This window comes from Ochotona princeps, chromosome 19, assembly GCF_030435755.1.
Source record: "Ochotona princeps isolate mOchPri1 chromosome 19, mOchPri1.hap1, whole genome shotgun sequence".
Lineage (NCBI taxonomy): Eukaryota > Metazoa > Chordata > Mammalia > Lagomorpha > Ochotonidae > Ochotona > Ochotona princeps.
The window spans coordinates 35980236-35994039 of NC_080850.1; the positions used below are offsets into that span (position 1 = coordinate 35980236).

Sequence of the window (13804 nt, forward strand, 5' to 3'; positions counted from 1 at the left end):
AATCTCTGAGATGCCGGCAGTGTGCTTCAAAGCCAAGCTGTGGCTGCACGGTTAGCTTTCCCCAGAGACCCTTGAGAGAGCGGCCTTTCTGGGTGTGTAACAAAACTCTGAGAATACAGACTAATTGGCAGAGCACCCCCATGCGAATTAATGAAGTATTTTAATTATAACAATGTTTTTAAAAGAAATGGACTGCTTTTCAGGTATGCAGATAAAAAAAAGCAGACAGAGAGGGCTGCAAAGAGTGGTCCTCTGGGAGGCTGCTTTAATGAACAGATAAGAATGATGAATGGCATGTTAGGTGTGTATAAATGCTCCGACAGTACTTGAAAAACGTGTTCCGAGACACCTCTCTTGAAGCTCTGGATCTACCGCTAATTGCCTCAGGAACCCTGGACTTGCATCCCGAAGAGCAATTCCTGATCTTCAACCTGGCCCAGCTCAAGGTGATAAGCCATGAATCTGGGATTCACAGGAGCACAGCCTCCCTCCCTAAACCTGAAGAAGTGATGCCCTCCCTGACTCCTTCCATTATCAACCCCAGGGATTTTCTCTGCCCTGATGATCATGCCTTCTTGTTAAGCAGTGTCCTAGTGTGTTACCCTTCTCTGGGTTGCTTTGACGCACACCCATCTTTTCTTTGCACTGGGTCCTGTCCTGTGGATCAAGAAAGAAAACTTACCACAAAAGTCAACAGTAGCAGACAATGCATAAGGCTCCCTTGTCTGGATGGGCAGGCAGTCTAGCACACTGTTGAATCTAAAGACAGCGTTTCGTTCCGCTCTGGCTTAATTGCTATGCAGTCCCAAACCTGCACTCTGTAATCTTCAGGGAGCTCCCGAAGTAATTTCATGCACACTTTTCCCCACTGCAGTTAGCGTGGCTGGCTTTTGTGGTGAGCAGACACTTGCATGGAAGCACTATCTCTCCCATCTAAATCCATGAAGGACACAACGTAATGCTCTTTCCAGGCGGCTGCCTCACTTGGGAGAACCGCGTATCCCATGTGGAAACAGCTTCATCTTTACGCTCTTACCCGCACACCAAGGAGAATGATCCCTAAACCCTGCAAATATATTGCTGACTGTTGAATAGCAAAGCAACCAGGCAAAAACACAGGGATGACTGCTGTTCTTACTGTTGGGGCTTGATGGTCTATTGTCTTAAATCACTTACTCCAATTAAAAGAATCACACCAGTTAAGGTGACCCTGGTCCGGGGGGTAAATGGTAAGTATATGAATACTAACCTTGAGCCTTTTTGTCTTAGTTCTTTATGCCCCCACACCTGGTCTATCACCCAGAAGGGTGTTTTCTGTCTGGGGTCACTGCTTGCTGTCTCTGTGCCCCCCCCCATCCTCCAGGCTGCTGCTTCAGGAGAGGCAAGTGATGACTCTGCAGATGCTGGGATGCAGCCATAGCTGCCTTATTGATCTTTTTTTTTCCGGCTATAGCTTTAGTTTTTGCAGCATTTTAACTTGCACTCACTGAATGTGCTTGCATTAGTGGTTAAATGAGATGACGATCGTGCACATGGGCCTAGTACACAGGTGTCCCAGCAAATGTTGAGCTGCAAGAGCCGAATGTTCCCTTTACTGTTTCTTTGCTGAGGGGTGACAGTCTCTGCAACCCCCTCCAGTGCCCCTCATCCCTAGCTTCCCCATGCCAGGCATCTGTCCCTTCTGTCTGCGTGTTTGAATCTCCCCTTCCTCCAAGGAGCTCTGGTTGTTACCTTTTATATAGAACCTTCTTTTGGCCACTATTGGCAACACTTGGTCTCCTTTTCTGAACTCATCGATTCTGTCTATTTTTTATTCCTTACTCCTGCTGCATTTTTGTTTTCACATATGGATCTAGCCAATCTGGTTTTTGTTTTTAAGATTCATTTATTGAAAAGGCAGAGTTATGGAGGAAGGGGAGAGGGAAAAGGAGTGGGAGAATCTCCCATTTGTTGGTTCACTCCCCAAATGCCCAGAGCATCCAGGTTTGGGCTAGATCAAAGCCAGAAACCAGGAGCTCCATCCAAGTATGATGCATGACCCAATCCACAGGTGACCCAAGCACCTGGGCTCATCATCTGTCTTTCCAGGTGGATTAGCAGGAAGGTAGATATGAAACAGAGCAACTGTAAACCTAACTGGCACTCTTACATGGGATTCTATTGTTGCAAGTAGTGACTTAACCTGCTAGCAGTCACAACACTGGCCCCTGAATCCAATCTTTATCTTTCTCTTTTTGACAATATCTGATAATTTCAAGAGGATAAGTCTGTCTTTTTTTTGTTTGTTTTTGTTTTGTTTTGTTTTTTGGTCAGCCAGCTTTCCTTACGCAAGATTCAGTGCTGGTCATGAAGTCATCCTGGTGCTTTCAAAATGCAGATGACACACCCTCAGGTGTATTTCAGTGCTCTCCAGCAAGTAGGTACAATGCCAGTGGGAACATGAATGGTCTGCCCAGTCAATCTGGGAGCAACCTGTACTCTAGGCAGGCTGGTGTCTGAGCAACATCCATGATCTTCCTCTTGTCTCCTTGTTTCTAGGTAGTTTCTTCTTTGCATGGTAGTTGTGGATACAGCCGTAACTCGTGATCCACAGTGTATTGAACTCCTTGAGTGATGTCCTCAGTTTTAGGTCCCAGAAAGAGCCAGCAAAATTTCCTGAAACTCTACAAATTAGAGTGTTTTCACTATGTGAAAATGTCAGCATGTCTCTGTGTGTTTTTTCCTGAGAGCTGTACTTCACAAAAATCTTGCCTGGCTTAAGATTCTTAAAGACTTTGGGAAGCACTCAAAAGGTTGAATTTTGTCTGTAAAGTTATCATACCAATTACTGGAGTGTCCTCGGGGGAAATAAGAAAGAAATGACCCAGGCATGTGTATTTTTTTTATATTCTTAAAGCATTTTTAGCAAGTGTGAATTTTGTTAAATGTTTGTTTTATGCACAAAGACTGTTGCTGAGATAACTTCAAGGAGTTTGTGCCATCCTGCAGACCCAGACGAAAAGAGATGCGGGTGGGTGGAGTGCCCCTTTCCTAGAAGTTGAGTGCCAGGATGTGTCCCAGAATGCTAATGAAATCCTGAGTTCTCAGCAAACCATTTAGAGAGATGCCATTGACTAGACTGAAATACTGTTACGTCTTCTCCCCTACCCCCTATTTACTTGTATTTCCCCCTTTCCCTTATACTCTGTCCAAGATAAAGATGGTAGTAAGGTCAGTATGAGTAGCTTTTCATACTTGGAGACAATGCGTGAGAAGTGATATATGTGTGGTAAGACAGCTGCCAGCAGGCTCATTTGCTCTTGCAAAGCGAACATTTGTGGGAGATCTCAGACTGACTCTGGTCACTGAGGTGCTGTATTGGGTGGAATCCACCCCAGGGGTGGCCCTGGGATGTTGTGTCCCAGTGCATGTGTCCAATCTGCCCTCTGGGCTCCACGCATGAACGGCAACTGCTGTGTAGTCTGTTGCATCCTGTGTGCGTTTCATTTCCGGTTTTCTTGCTGACTCTTAACTTCAATATCTAGTCATGAACTAAATGAATCTTTACCTCCTGGGCCTCATTGCTTAGTCACCAGACTAGCCTTTCACAGCAGGCACCTCTCTGTGAGGGGCATCTGGGGGAAGGTGGGGAACACACAGATTGTGATCAGTCACTGTTAAGTGCAGTTCCCCTCCTCTCTGAGCCCAGGGTCAGGTCAGATGGTGCTGATGGTCCCCTGGCTGCCTGCAGGTAGATCTCCTTGTGCCTGTGAACAGCTTGTCCTTGCAGGGTTCCTCAACATGCCCTGGCATCCCTCTGCTTCACTTGGACTTTCAGCTGTTCTTGGGCTACTGAGACTGGCATCACTATGAACCTCTCAGTGTTCTTACGTAGACAGAAACCCACATCGCCCCTGTGCTCCTGATGGTTCATCCTGACTGACTGCCGTGGTATGTGACATCTGTCCATCACAGTTTCTACTAGCCCTCACCCCTCACCCCACTGCTGGGCATGAAGAAAAGAAACTGTGTGCTCCATGGGAGCAGACAGCGACCCAGGCCTGTGAGACTTAGGACATGCATTCCTGGGATATAGTTCTTACCCAGTGCCTGATATTGCAAGCTCTAGTGTCGAATCCTCTTGGGACCCTGCATTCATGTGGGAGGTCCAAAAGAAGCTCTTGGCTTCAGATTGGCTCAGCTCTGACCATTGCAACCACTACAGAATGAACCAGTGGACAGAAAAATCTTTTTCTATGTCTTTCCTTCTCTCTGTAAATATGCCTTTCTAATAAAAATAAATAAAGAAAGGGAGAGAGCGCGAGAGGGGGAGAGAAAGAAAGAAAGCAAGCCAGCAAGCAAAGATAGGGCTCTGGGTGAGGGCTTTCATCAAAAGGCAGGAGCAGTCCTAAGGTTGTAAAATAGCCTCCTTGTCAGGGGTCCAGGTGCAGCTGTGGAGCCTATTCCAATGGCAGGGTCCTCCTCCCAGCCTCCTGACACTCAGCCATGGCTCTCTGTGAGAACTCTGTGTCTGGAGACATGCATTCTCATTTCTCTGGAAAAAGTAGTTGAACCCACTTCCCACTTGCAGGTAAACAAGGATGACCATTAATTCCTAGGCAAGAGGTTGACAGATGCCCCAGCCAAGCACTATGGATGGCTCCCTGCTGCCATACCTGTATGAGTTTTGGTGCCTGCCCACAGCTGTAGGTTTTGTTCCACTTTTGGACTTGGTGGGATTGGTCTGGGGAGTGTCCTGAGATTCTTTATTTCTTACAAGCCAGAAGTTAAGTCAGGTGATGCTGGACAGAAAGACCTTGGAGGAGCACCCTTCTGCCTCTTCTGGGCACTTTTGCCAGAAGGAGACCCCAATGGTTACAAACCTGGCCTTGCAAAGTTCCCAATGAGGCTGGCAATGAGAGAATAGTGGACAGGCTGCCATTGTGCCACAAGTAGCTTGATAAGACTGGTTGGTCCCTGGGGCACGCAGGTGGCAGGAAAGATGGATTTAGGCCACCCTGGGTTATAAAGCATTTTTATCTACTTCTGGCAGATGACCAGGCCAACTTGCAGCAGGCAGAGATGTTGCCCCCTCTGTCCTCACTACTGTGGTCTCTGTTGGGAAACCATGGTGGGAGTCAGCATGGCAAATAGAGGAAGCTCACACATGCCTCCAGCCACACCTCCTGGTGTGAATCTGTGTGTGTTGTAGCCTGAGAGCCTGCCTCGAGTCAGGGAGGCGTGACTGCTCCTTGGGTGGCCCGGTGGGGATTCTGAGTGCTGAGGGTTGGCCACATACCTGGCCAGATGGCCCATAGGATGGAGTTCTTCCCACCCCTGGGACAGGGTTGTCATGTTGCAGGGCCCAGCCAGGCTGCAAAGACACTAATGCTGCTGGGTCAGTACTCTGTTTCTGGGATCTTAGTTTTGTTATTATCCTTGGACAAGAGATGACTTTGTGTTTGCTTTTTGTCTTTCTCTCTCTGGGTGTTTCGCCCACGTTCGCTGCTTCCAGCAAGCCTTCCCAGCCTGTACCAGTTAGCACACTGCGTGCTCTTTCAGTGTTTTCAAATCACAGCTGGCAGACTTAATTGGCCCTGAAAAGTTCAGTGACCCAGGAAAATGAGCATTTATGAGTTCACAGAAAACCATTATTTTTCTTCCTCTTAATTTAGCATTTACTCATCTCATCATTTTATTTATGCCTCTGCTGCTAAATAAACCCTCTCCTCCAGGAAACTCCCCACCCTGATAATCAGAGCATCAAGGCCACGTGGCACCCGTGGGGCTCTGTTTTCCATTTTTGCAGGAGTTGGGAGTGTCAGGCCTGCCAAGCCCCCATCATCTGCCTGATTTCCTCCATGACTAGTGGGTTATCACCGCTGTTTCCCATCTAGGGAGATGCCCATTTCATGCTGATATCTACCAGGCTGCATGAGCCATTCTGTGTTCCCATCCTGTCAAGCCCTTGTGCTTTTGCCTCCATTACTGGGGTCCTCACTGTGGGGCTACCAGACCTCATCCTTCGTTAGTCCCCTGGGAGATGGTTTTAGAGTTGGAGGTCATAGGGCAGTACTGCCCTGTTCTCTGAGCAGGGGACACCTGAGGAGGATGCAGCAGGAGCTGGCCCCTTGGTGTGTTGTGGAGAAAGCTCAGGTGACCAGAAGACCTTCTGTCCCTTCAGCCCACCTCTCACATGCATGTCAGCCCGTGGCTCTCGCTGGAGTCAGGAAGGCCAGGAGCACGAGAAGCCTGCTCTCTTTCCTCCTAGCAGAAGGCAGCCCTTCTTGTGCCAGCTCCTGGCTGGGGAGATCAGGACTATTTGTACTCAAGCACAGAGATGGAGTTGCTGGAGACCTGCAGTGCACGCGGCTGTGGTGGAACACTGTGCTGTATGGGGATTGGTGCTGGTCAGTGGAGGGACAGGGACAACTGCAGCTGCAAATGTTCTAAGGAGACAGCTGCTCCATGGCTTGCTGCTTTGTCTCCAGAAAGTACAGTTTTTACTCTTCCTCAACCTCTGTGAACAAGGGCCTTGGGTCCCAGCCGCCACTCTTCTGCAGGACCAAGCTGCATACAAAGCTGTTGTGGTTGCTTAGAGTTGAGAGAGTTTCTTGTTTGGATTGGGAGTGTGTGTGCATGTGTGTATGTGCACATATATCAGCATGTATACATACCTGTATGTGTGTCTGCATGTATGTGTGTGTCTCAGGGGCTGAGAAGAGGGTCCTGCCCCTTCTTCCTGCACAAGTCCTCTCTTAGGAACTATGCGGGGTACCACCGAGGCTGTGTGGCGCTTACAGGCCCATGTCCTGACCCCCTCATCTTGAGGGCGCTGGCCCAGCTGGAAGGTGATTGAGGGAGGAGTGATTGCCATGATCCCTTGCTCCTTGCCACGCTCTGGGCCCCCTCTCTGGACGTCCTGAACTCCCAGCTTCTCCAGTGTGCTTGTGGTTGTAACAGCCCAGTGCTGGAGTTTTCTTCTGTGGCCTCCCTCTGTCTCGAGGAGCCCAGGGACACGAAGCTGTGGTTTGCCTTGCCAACTGTGCAGTGGAGGGCACGGCTGACAGGGCTGGCCTGCTCTGCCCCTCAGGTAGCTATGAAGATAGGCCACCACCACCCATTTTTCTCTCCACACAAAAGCTGTGTTGGAGGCATGGTGCAGAACTATGGTTTGTATCTGTCACCTCAAAAACCCACTGAGTGGGTGACAGGCACCAAGAGTTCTTCCTCCCCAAGATCTGGCATGCATTGAGTGCTGACACATCCAGGTGATTCTCCGGGGTCTGCCCCAACTCTGCACCCCACCCCCAGGTCCTCAGTAGGAGGTTTCACTGTTTGGAAGTGAGCACATTGGTCATCTTTCATTTACGTGGGTGTCAGGTAGGTGGATGAGGTATCCATGACTTAGCACTGTCTCCAAAAGAAGCCCTATTTCTAATGGAACCTGTCTCAGTTACAGACCTTCCCAACATCCTTAGTGACCCGAGAGTTGCTGAAGGGAGTCCTAAGAGTTGAGGAAGGGAAGTATGGAGAGGGATCCCCTGACTTGGCTCCTGTCCTCTTCCCTGGGTAGGCTGTAGGGCCTGCCTGGTTCTTGCTGTCCCTTCTGCAGAGGCCGGCACTTCACCCTCGTGAAAATGTGACCCCAGGGGGTGGGAAGTCATACCTAGCAAGTGCAGCGTACTACATTTGGGCTAGGGGTACTTGGGGTGGCAGAAGCAGCGGGTGGCTCCACAGGGCGTTGCTGGTGGTCTCCACCCAGAGGAAGTGTGTGTAGTGGGACGGACTGTTCCGAAACATCGTCCAACTCTGCAGGGTTCCTGGAGGCTGGTCTTTGGACTAGTGGATTGAATAAACTTGTGGGAACTTTGTTGTTGTGTATGGCTTACTTACTAAAGAGTACAGAGACTCTCATTTATTTTGCTTTGTAACTTTGTCTTTGAAACAGACTTGAAAGCTCTCTTTAGCAGAGACCTCAGTTCTGTGGCTCTGTGACCATGTTAGTTGGAGCATACAGTGCTCTCATGGGAATGCTGGCAGGTGTAGACTGGGAGAGAACCAGTAGGATGCTCTAATTGGAATGGTTCTAAATATGCTGCTCCACCCCTCACTTCCTCCTTGTCCTCCCTGTGCTCCCCTAGGACATTGTCATACAACCTGCTGTCTTCTCCTTAGCAATTGGCTATGAGATCAACTTTCTCTGCCTCATGTGTGCTTAGCCCTGTAATTTAGGGTGATGTCTTCGTGTCTCAAATGCTTCCCCTTTGAACTCTCCCTCCTAGCCGGGGTCTGCCCAGAGCGCTTGGGCCATCTCATTTGTTTTCTTCCATCCTAGAGATTCTCCTGTCTGCGCTGAGCAGCCAATGTGCTAAGCTGGGTCACGTGGTTGAAAAGCCCCAGGATTGGTTATTGCAGCTTTGGGCCTCAAGGATTCTTGTGAGGTGGAGGGAGGAGCACTCGATCAGCTGTTGCAGGTATATTCTCCATTTGTTGGAGGAATTAAACACCTAGGTTAGTTCGTCCTCTTTTCTAACTTGTGTCTCATGATTCAGCTAAATCCTAACTGCAACCCAAAGAGAAGTAGGTACATTTACTGCATTATAAAGGAGGAGGTGGCACCTGCCCCTTCCCCCCACCATGCCTCCACACTGGTCCCCTCCAGGAGTTCATGAGGCTGAGAACAGATCTGATATTGCACACACAACTGCTCTGCAGCCCTCAGAGGGGGTGTGGGGCTGGGGGACTGAGGTCTGTGACTGAGGTCTTTTGGACTCCAAAATCTCCACCAGGACCTGTGCCCTCCACCCCTGCCGTAAGGTACTTACACCTGATACATCAGGTCCAGGTCCCTCTGCTTGACTCAGTGGCTCCCACTCAAGACTTGGGTTGGCTATTGGAAGGGGTGGTGGCTCCCTCCTGCCCTGTTCCTCTGGGTTAGTGCATAACCAATGTGATGTTACTCTTCAGTACTCCACACTGTCGTGCTTGAGGTCTCCCTGCTTGAGCCAGGTGTCCATCTTGTTTCAGTGGATTGAAGCCAGTTGTTCAGTCACTTCTTTACCCATGCTCACCAGGACATAATCATCTGGGGTCCATTATGTGTTATAGGTAGAAATATATGTAGGATTTAGATCGACACTCAAGTGACTGCTCCTGTGTTACAAGTGAAGGTGACAGTGAGCTGTGTACTGCAGCAAGTTAGGGCCCTGGCATTGTGAGAAGGGAGAGTGGAATCACAGACACTCACACCAGGGAGCAACTTAGGCTGCCAAGATGTTCAGTCAGTTGGCAGCGTGGGTCCAGCTGTGGGCACTGTGGGAGTTTAAAGCTGAGGGGTGCAGGCGGGAAACAGGAAGGGTAAGGTGTTCTTGAAGGTGGAGGATCTTGGGGGGGGGGCAGAATGTGGTGGGCAGATCATTGAAGTGCTTCACAAGGAGAAAACCTCTGATCAGGGCCATGGAGTGGAATTGAGGGAGGAGAGCAGGCAGAAACAGAGGAGGCTGTCTGGACCTGGTAGCCAGCTGTTTCCCCAGGGACAGTTGGGTGGCTAAGGCAAAAGTACCTGCTAAGATTCCTGGGCTACAGAATGACTGCTAGGAGGCCCCAGAGAGCCTCTCAGAGCCCATGACAGCGTGTCTCAGTGAGTGGGGGCACAGGTGGTGGCACCTGCCTCTCATCTTCCTTGATCTGAGCCACACCTGCCCCTACCTGTTCCTCTCCTGCACCTGATCTGTCTGGTGTCCAGTCCTTCCTCAGAGCTGAAGTCCTGCTCTGACATGGCCCAGCCCCACCACCACGTGGGCTTGCAGTCTTGCTAGAACTCTGCTCTTGGCCTTCAGAGTCTCCTTGGGGAGGTCCTTGTTGGCTGGACTTGTGAAAGATAGCGAACAAATGCTGGCAAGCGAGGGCATTCCGGGGCTCTGAGGAGAGCATGTGGGTGCAGGGCTGTGCGGCTCTGGGGAAGAATGGCAGCCAAGGTGACTGTGGGTGCAGGATGCTGGCAAAGCTGAGGCTCCAGGCTCTCAGAGAGTGGCCTGGGAAGTGTGTGCGGAGGCTGGGTGAGCCAGGGCAAGTCAGTGAATTCTCAGGTCTGCAGGGTGGGAGGTTGCTGGGATGCAGTCTTTGCTCCTCTGCTTTGCCTGTCCTTCTTCCTTCTGGCTCCTTGGTACACCTCCTCCCCCTCAGCCACCCCTCACCCAGCTGGCTTGCTTGTCCTCATGCCTGGGGCATTTGAGCAGATGGCCTTTGAGGTGGGCCTGACCACTAAGGCTGGCTCCAGGCTTGCCAGCTGCCTCCCTGGCGGCCCTCTCCTGTTCTGGTGAATATGCTGAGGTGTACATGTGTTTCCCAAGAAGTGCCACTGTGCTGGGAGCTGGGGCCTCATGGGAGGTATTGAGGACATACAAATCTCATCCCCTGTCTGGGTCAGTGCTGCTTACAAAAGGGCTGGAAGCTGCAAGAGCAATCTCTCACTCGATGTTTCTCAAATCTTTTTCTTCCCACTGTGAGATGAGGTAGCAAGAAGGCTCTGCTAGATGCCAGGTCCCTGATGTGTGAATTCCCAGCTGCTGAAACTGTAAGCCAGTAGATTTCTGTCACGTGTAAATGAATTGGTCCTGGGTGTTGTGCCAGTAACCCAGGGCAGACCAAGCCTGTGATCATGGCCTGCCCAGTGCGTGGGTCAAAGTGGGGCAGGCTTGAAGCCCGAGGATGGCCATGTGACTGTAAAGCCATGTGTTCTGTGGCTTCAGGGGCGGCTTGCGGAGGCTGTTTGAAGCTTAGCTGGGTGTGATCCTGGGAAGCAGAGAGGTCCAGGAAGGAGGAGGGGGCCTCCTGGCTTGGCACTGGTCCTACTAGGGAAATCTGTTAATTCCATGGCTCGTAGCAGTAGCTGTCCAACTGTAAGTGGCTTATGTTGATGACTTCTCAGGAAAGATCCTGTGAGAGCCTGTTGGTCTTGTTCCAGGCATACGTGTAGAAAGCAAGGCTTTGGCGTGTGTGAGTGGTGTGAGGTCTCTGTGTCATAGGGCAGAGCCCAGTTTACTCTGGCTGTATGTTTGCCCCGCTGCAGGGTGGTGAGGTTAGGAAAGGGATACCAGATGGCATTGAGCTGGCAAAGGCCAGAGCAGACAGTGACACATCAGTGGAGGCATCCCCCAAGTAGGACATAAGCTAAGGCCAGCTCTGTCTCTGCTCCCCCAACCTCCCCAACACACCCACACTTGCCTCATCCCCCTTCTCTAAGAAGGGACTCCAGGGCAGCTCCTCACCCTGAGAACAACCTTCCTGCTGGCAGTTTCCTTGCATTTGTTCGAGCTCCCCTGGGGCCTTGCAGCTACTGCCCCTCGTGTAGGACAGGACCTGGACGGGTTTCCTCCTGTGTTTGTGCACATGGCAATGCGGGTGATGGTGGTCTCTGTTTCTGCCTGTAACAACAAGCCTGGGGAGACACCAGAGGATTGATGAGAAGTGCGGCTTTAGGGCTTTGCCCTTCCCCTGCTGTAAGGGGTGAGGGGCTGGCTGAGGTAAGCCAGGCAAGCTCCAGGCATCCCTGCTGTGATATGCTGTCACAAAAGGGGTGCCTCCTACCCTGAGGTGGGAACAGCAGGCACACAGGGCAGTGAACTTGGCCCATCTCTCATTGTAGATTATGTCAGTGGATAAGTGGACCGAGCACTGTAGTGATGCCCTAGGGGATGGCCATTGCTGGTGGGTGGTCAGTAGACAGTCTCTTCCCCTCCTGTGGGGGAGACAGGAGCCAGGAGGGAATGGCAGGGAGAGTCTGGTATATCCAGGGAACGGAACACGAGTAGCAGTCACACTCAAAGCACACAGAAGGCAAGGGAGCCCAGTGCTGCAGTGGATTGAAGTCAGAGGGCAGGTCCACTGGGTGGGCAACCTGGGGTGTGTCCAGAGCTGATGATGGTCCAGGGGCTGATGTGGCACCTTCCCATGGACTCTTTCCCTCAGTGTGTCCCATATAGCCACTGCCCACTGCAATGGCAGTGCCCACTGACAAGGTAGAGCCAACTGGTGTTTGCTGCCACTCTACCCCCTGCCACCATCCAGAGAGGCCAGATGCATGCTGGGAACCTGTGGTGGCTCTGCTTAGCACTGGGGCATGGCAGTGCCCACCATCTCCAAGCTGCTGTCTGTGGATGGTTCTGGGTGCCTTTTCCTGTGGTCTCTGGGAAACACCACCTGAAATTTCATCTCAAGGCGGAGGCCTGCCTTGTCTTTTGACGTGGTGTCCCTTTTGATGTGGGAAATGAGCACAGGCCTGCCCGAGTCGACTTTGTGGCTATACTCGGTCCTGCTGGGAAAGAGAAACCAGCACCCCTGATGACAGTGGCCATCCCAGCCATGTCACTCCTGCTGTGGTCCTCAGGGTAGCAGCAGCCATATTTGCAGGAAGAACTCCATCCTCGGGCAGGTCTGCAGGGTATTTGGTGAGCCCCAGAATGCTAATCCCTGGGTGCTGCCCCTCATTTCTAGGCTGAGCTGTGGGCTATGGCAGAGCCCCTATTTGGCACGCCCTGCATCAGCTGTGATGGAAGTGCAGGAAAAGTGCCCCGTTTTCCCATCCTTATGTGCCTCTGATCTTATGGGGAGAGCTGATTGGAACTGGGGAGGCAGAGCTTCCCTGGGCTTCTTCCCCAAACACAAGACCCCTATTAGTGGCAAGTGGGCTCTGGTGGTTCTGGCTCCTCTCTGGCCCACAGGGTGGGTGTCTGCAGTGTAGTGTAGCCCCACTGGTCTTGCACACACTCACCCTTGTCCCCATACATGGAGCGTCAGGCCCACAGGCATCCTCTTGCTTGGTGGGTGGCCACAGACCAGGCACTGAGTCAGCGTCTGCCCAGCCATGCCAAAAACAGCGTGCCTGTTTGCCTTTTGACTCTGTTATAAAGGAAAATTGAGGAAGAACCTTATGGTGCCTCCAGGGCTTTTTAATTAAATATAACTCCTTTAATTCAAACTGCTTTAAGTTCTGGTTTTAATATGAGTGTTACTAGGGTGGTTGAATCGTGTGTGGGTTGGAGTCCTATCCCCCTTGTGCATGCACACGTGCTCAAGAGAGCCCACACTAACGGCTAGTCCAGATGATAGTCTAGTATCACCAAGGACCCAGTGCAAGGTGTGTGTCTCTGTGGAGGCTGCTTCCTCCCTGGGCTGAGATGATGAAAGGAGGCGGGTGTCAGGCCAGCTCAGCAGAAGGGAGCTGCCCTTGCTGTCTCTAAGGCCACTATGGAGCCAGGGCATAGGGAGGAGGGGCTAGGGAAGAAGGCGAGGACAAAGAGGGAGAGACCTAACGCTGGAGCAGGGTAGCGTTCCAGTGCTGCCTACACCACCCCAGGTCCTCCTCTGACTGCCTCATCTCATGCAGTACTCCACCCACCCCCAACATGCTTCCCTGATGCACTCTGGGCTGTGGCACCTCACTGCAGGGCATTCTCAGTGTTTCATGCACTTGCCTGTCACCTTGCTCTTCACGGTCAAGTATGGGCTTCATGGGGGCCTGAACCTGTGGCTCCCTGGGCTCTACACTGTCTCCAGGACAGAAAATACTGACTGGATGAATGAATGCATGAACATGAGGAGGGATGAGTGAGTGAAGGGTTCAGGTTTACACATGAGGGGCTCTGCTGGGAGCTTAGCGTAAATGAAGGGATAGGAATTACAGCATGGGGAGTGACAGAAAGATACCCACCTAACTGAGCCCATGGGGGCTGTAAGTGATGAAGGAGCAAGTGAGCGGGGAGCAGAGGAGGGCACAAAGAGGCCACTGGTTGAGTAGGAGGACAGAAATTTGTCGCTGAGT

General features: G+C 51.4%; 1 protein-coding gene across 1 annotated transcript in view; it reads left to right on the forward strand.

Moving 5' to 3' along the window:
* The window catches only part of FSTL4 (follistatin like 4), a 418275-nt gene that overhangs the window by 125732 nt on the left and 278739 nt on the right, over nt 1-13804 (forward strand). The gene's annotated exons all lie outside the window — the stretch shown is intronic.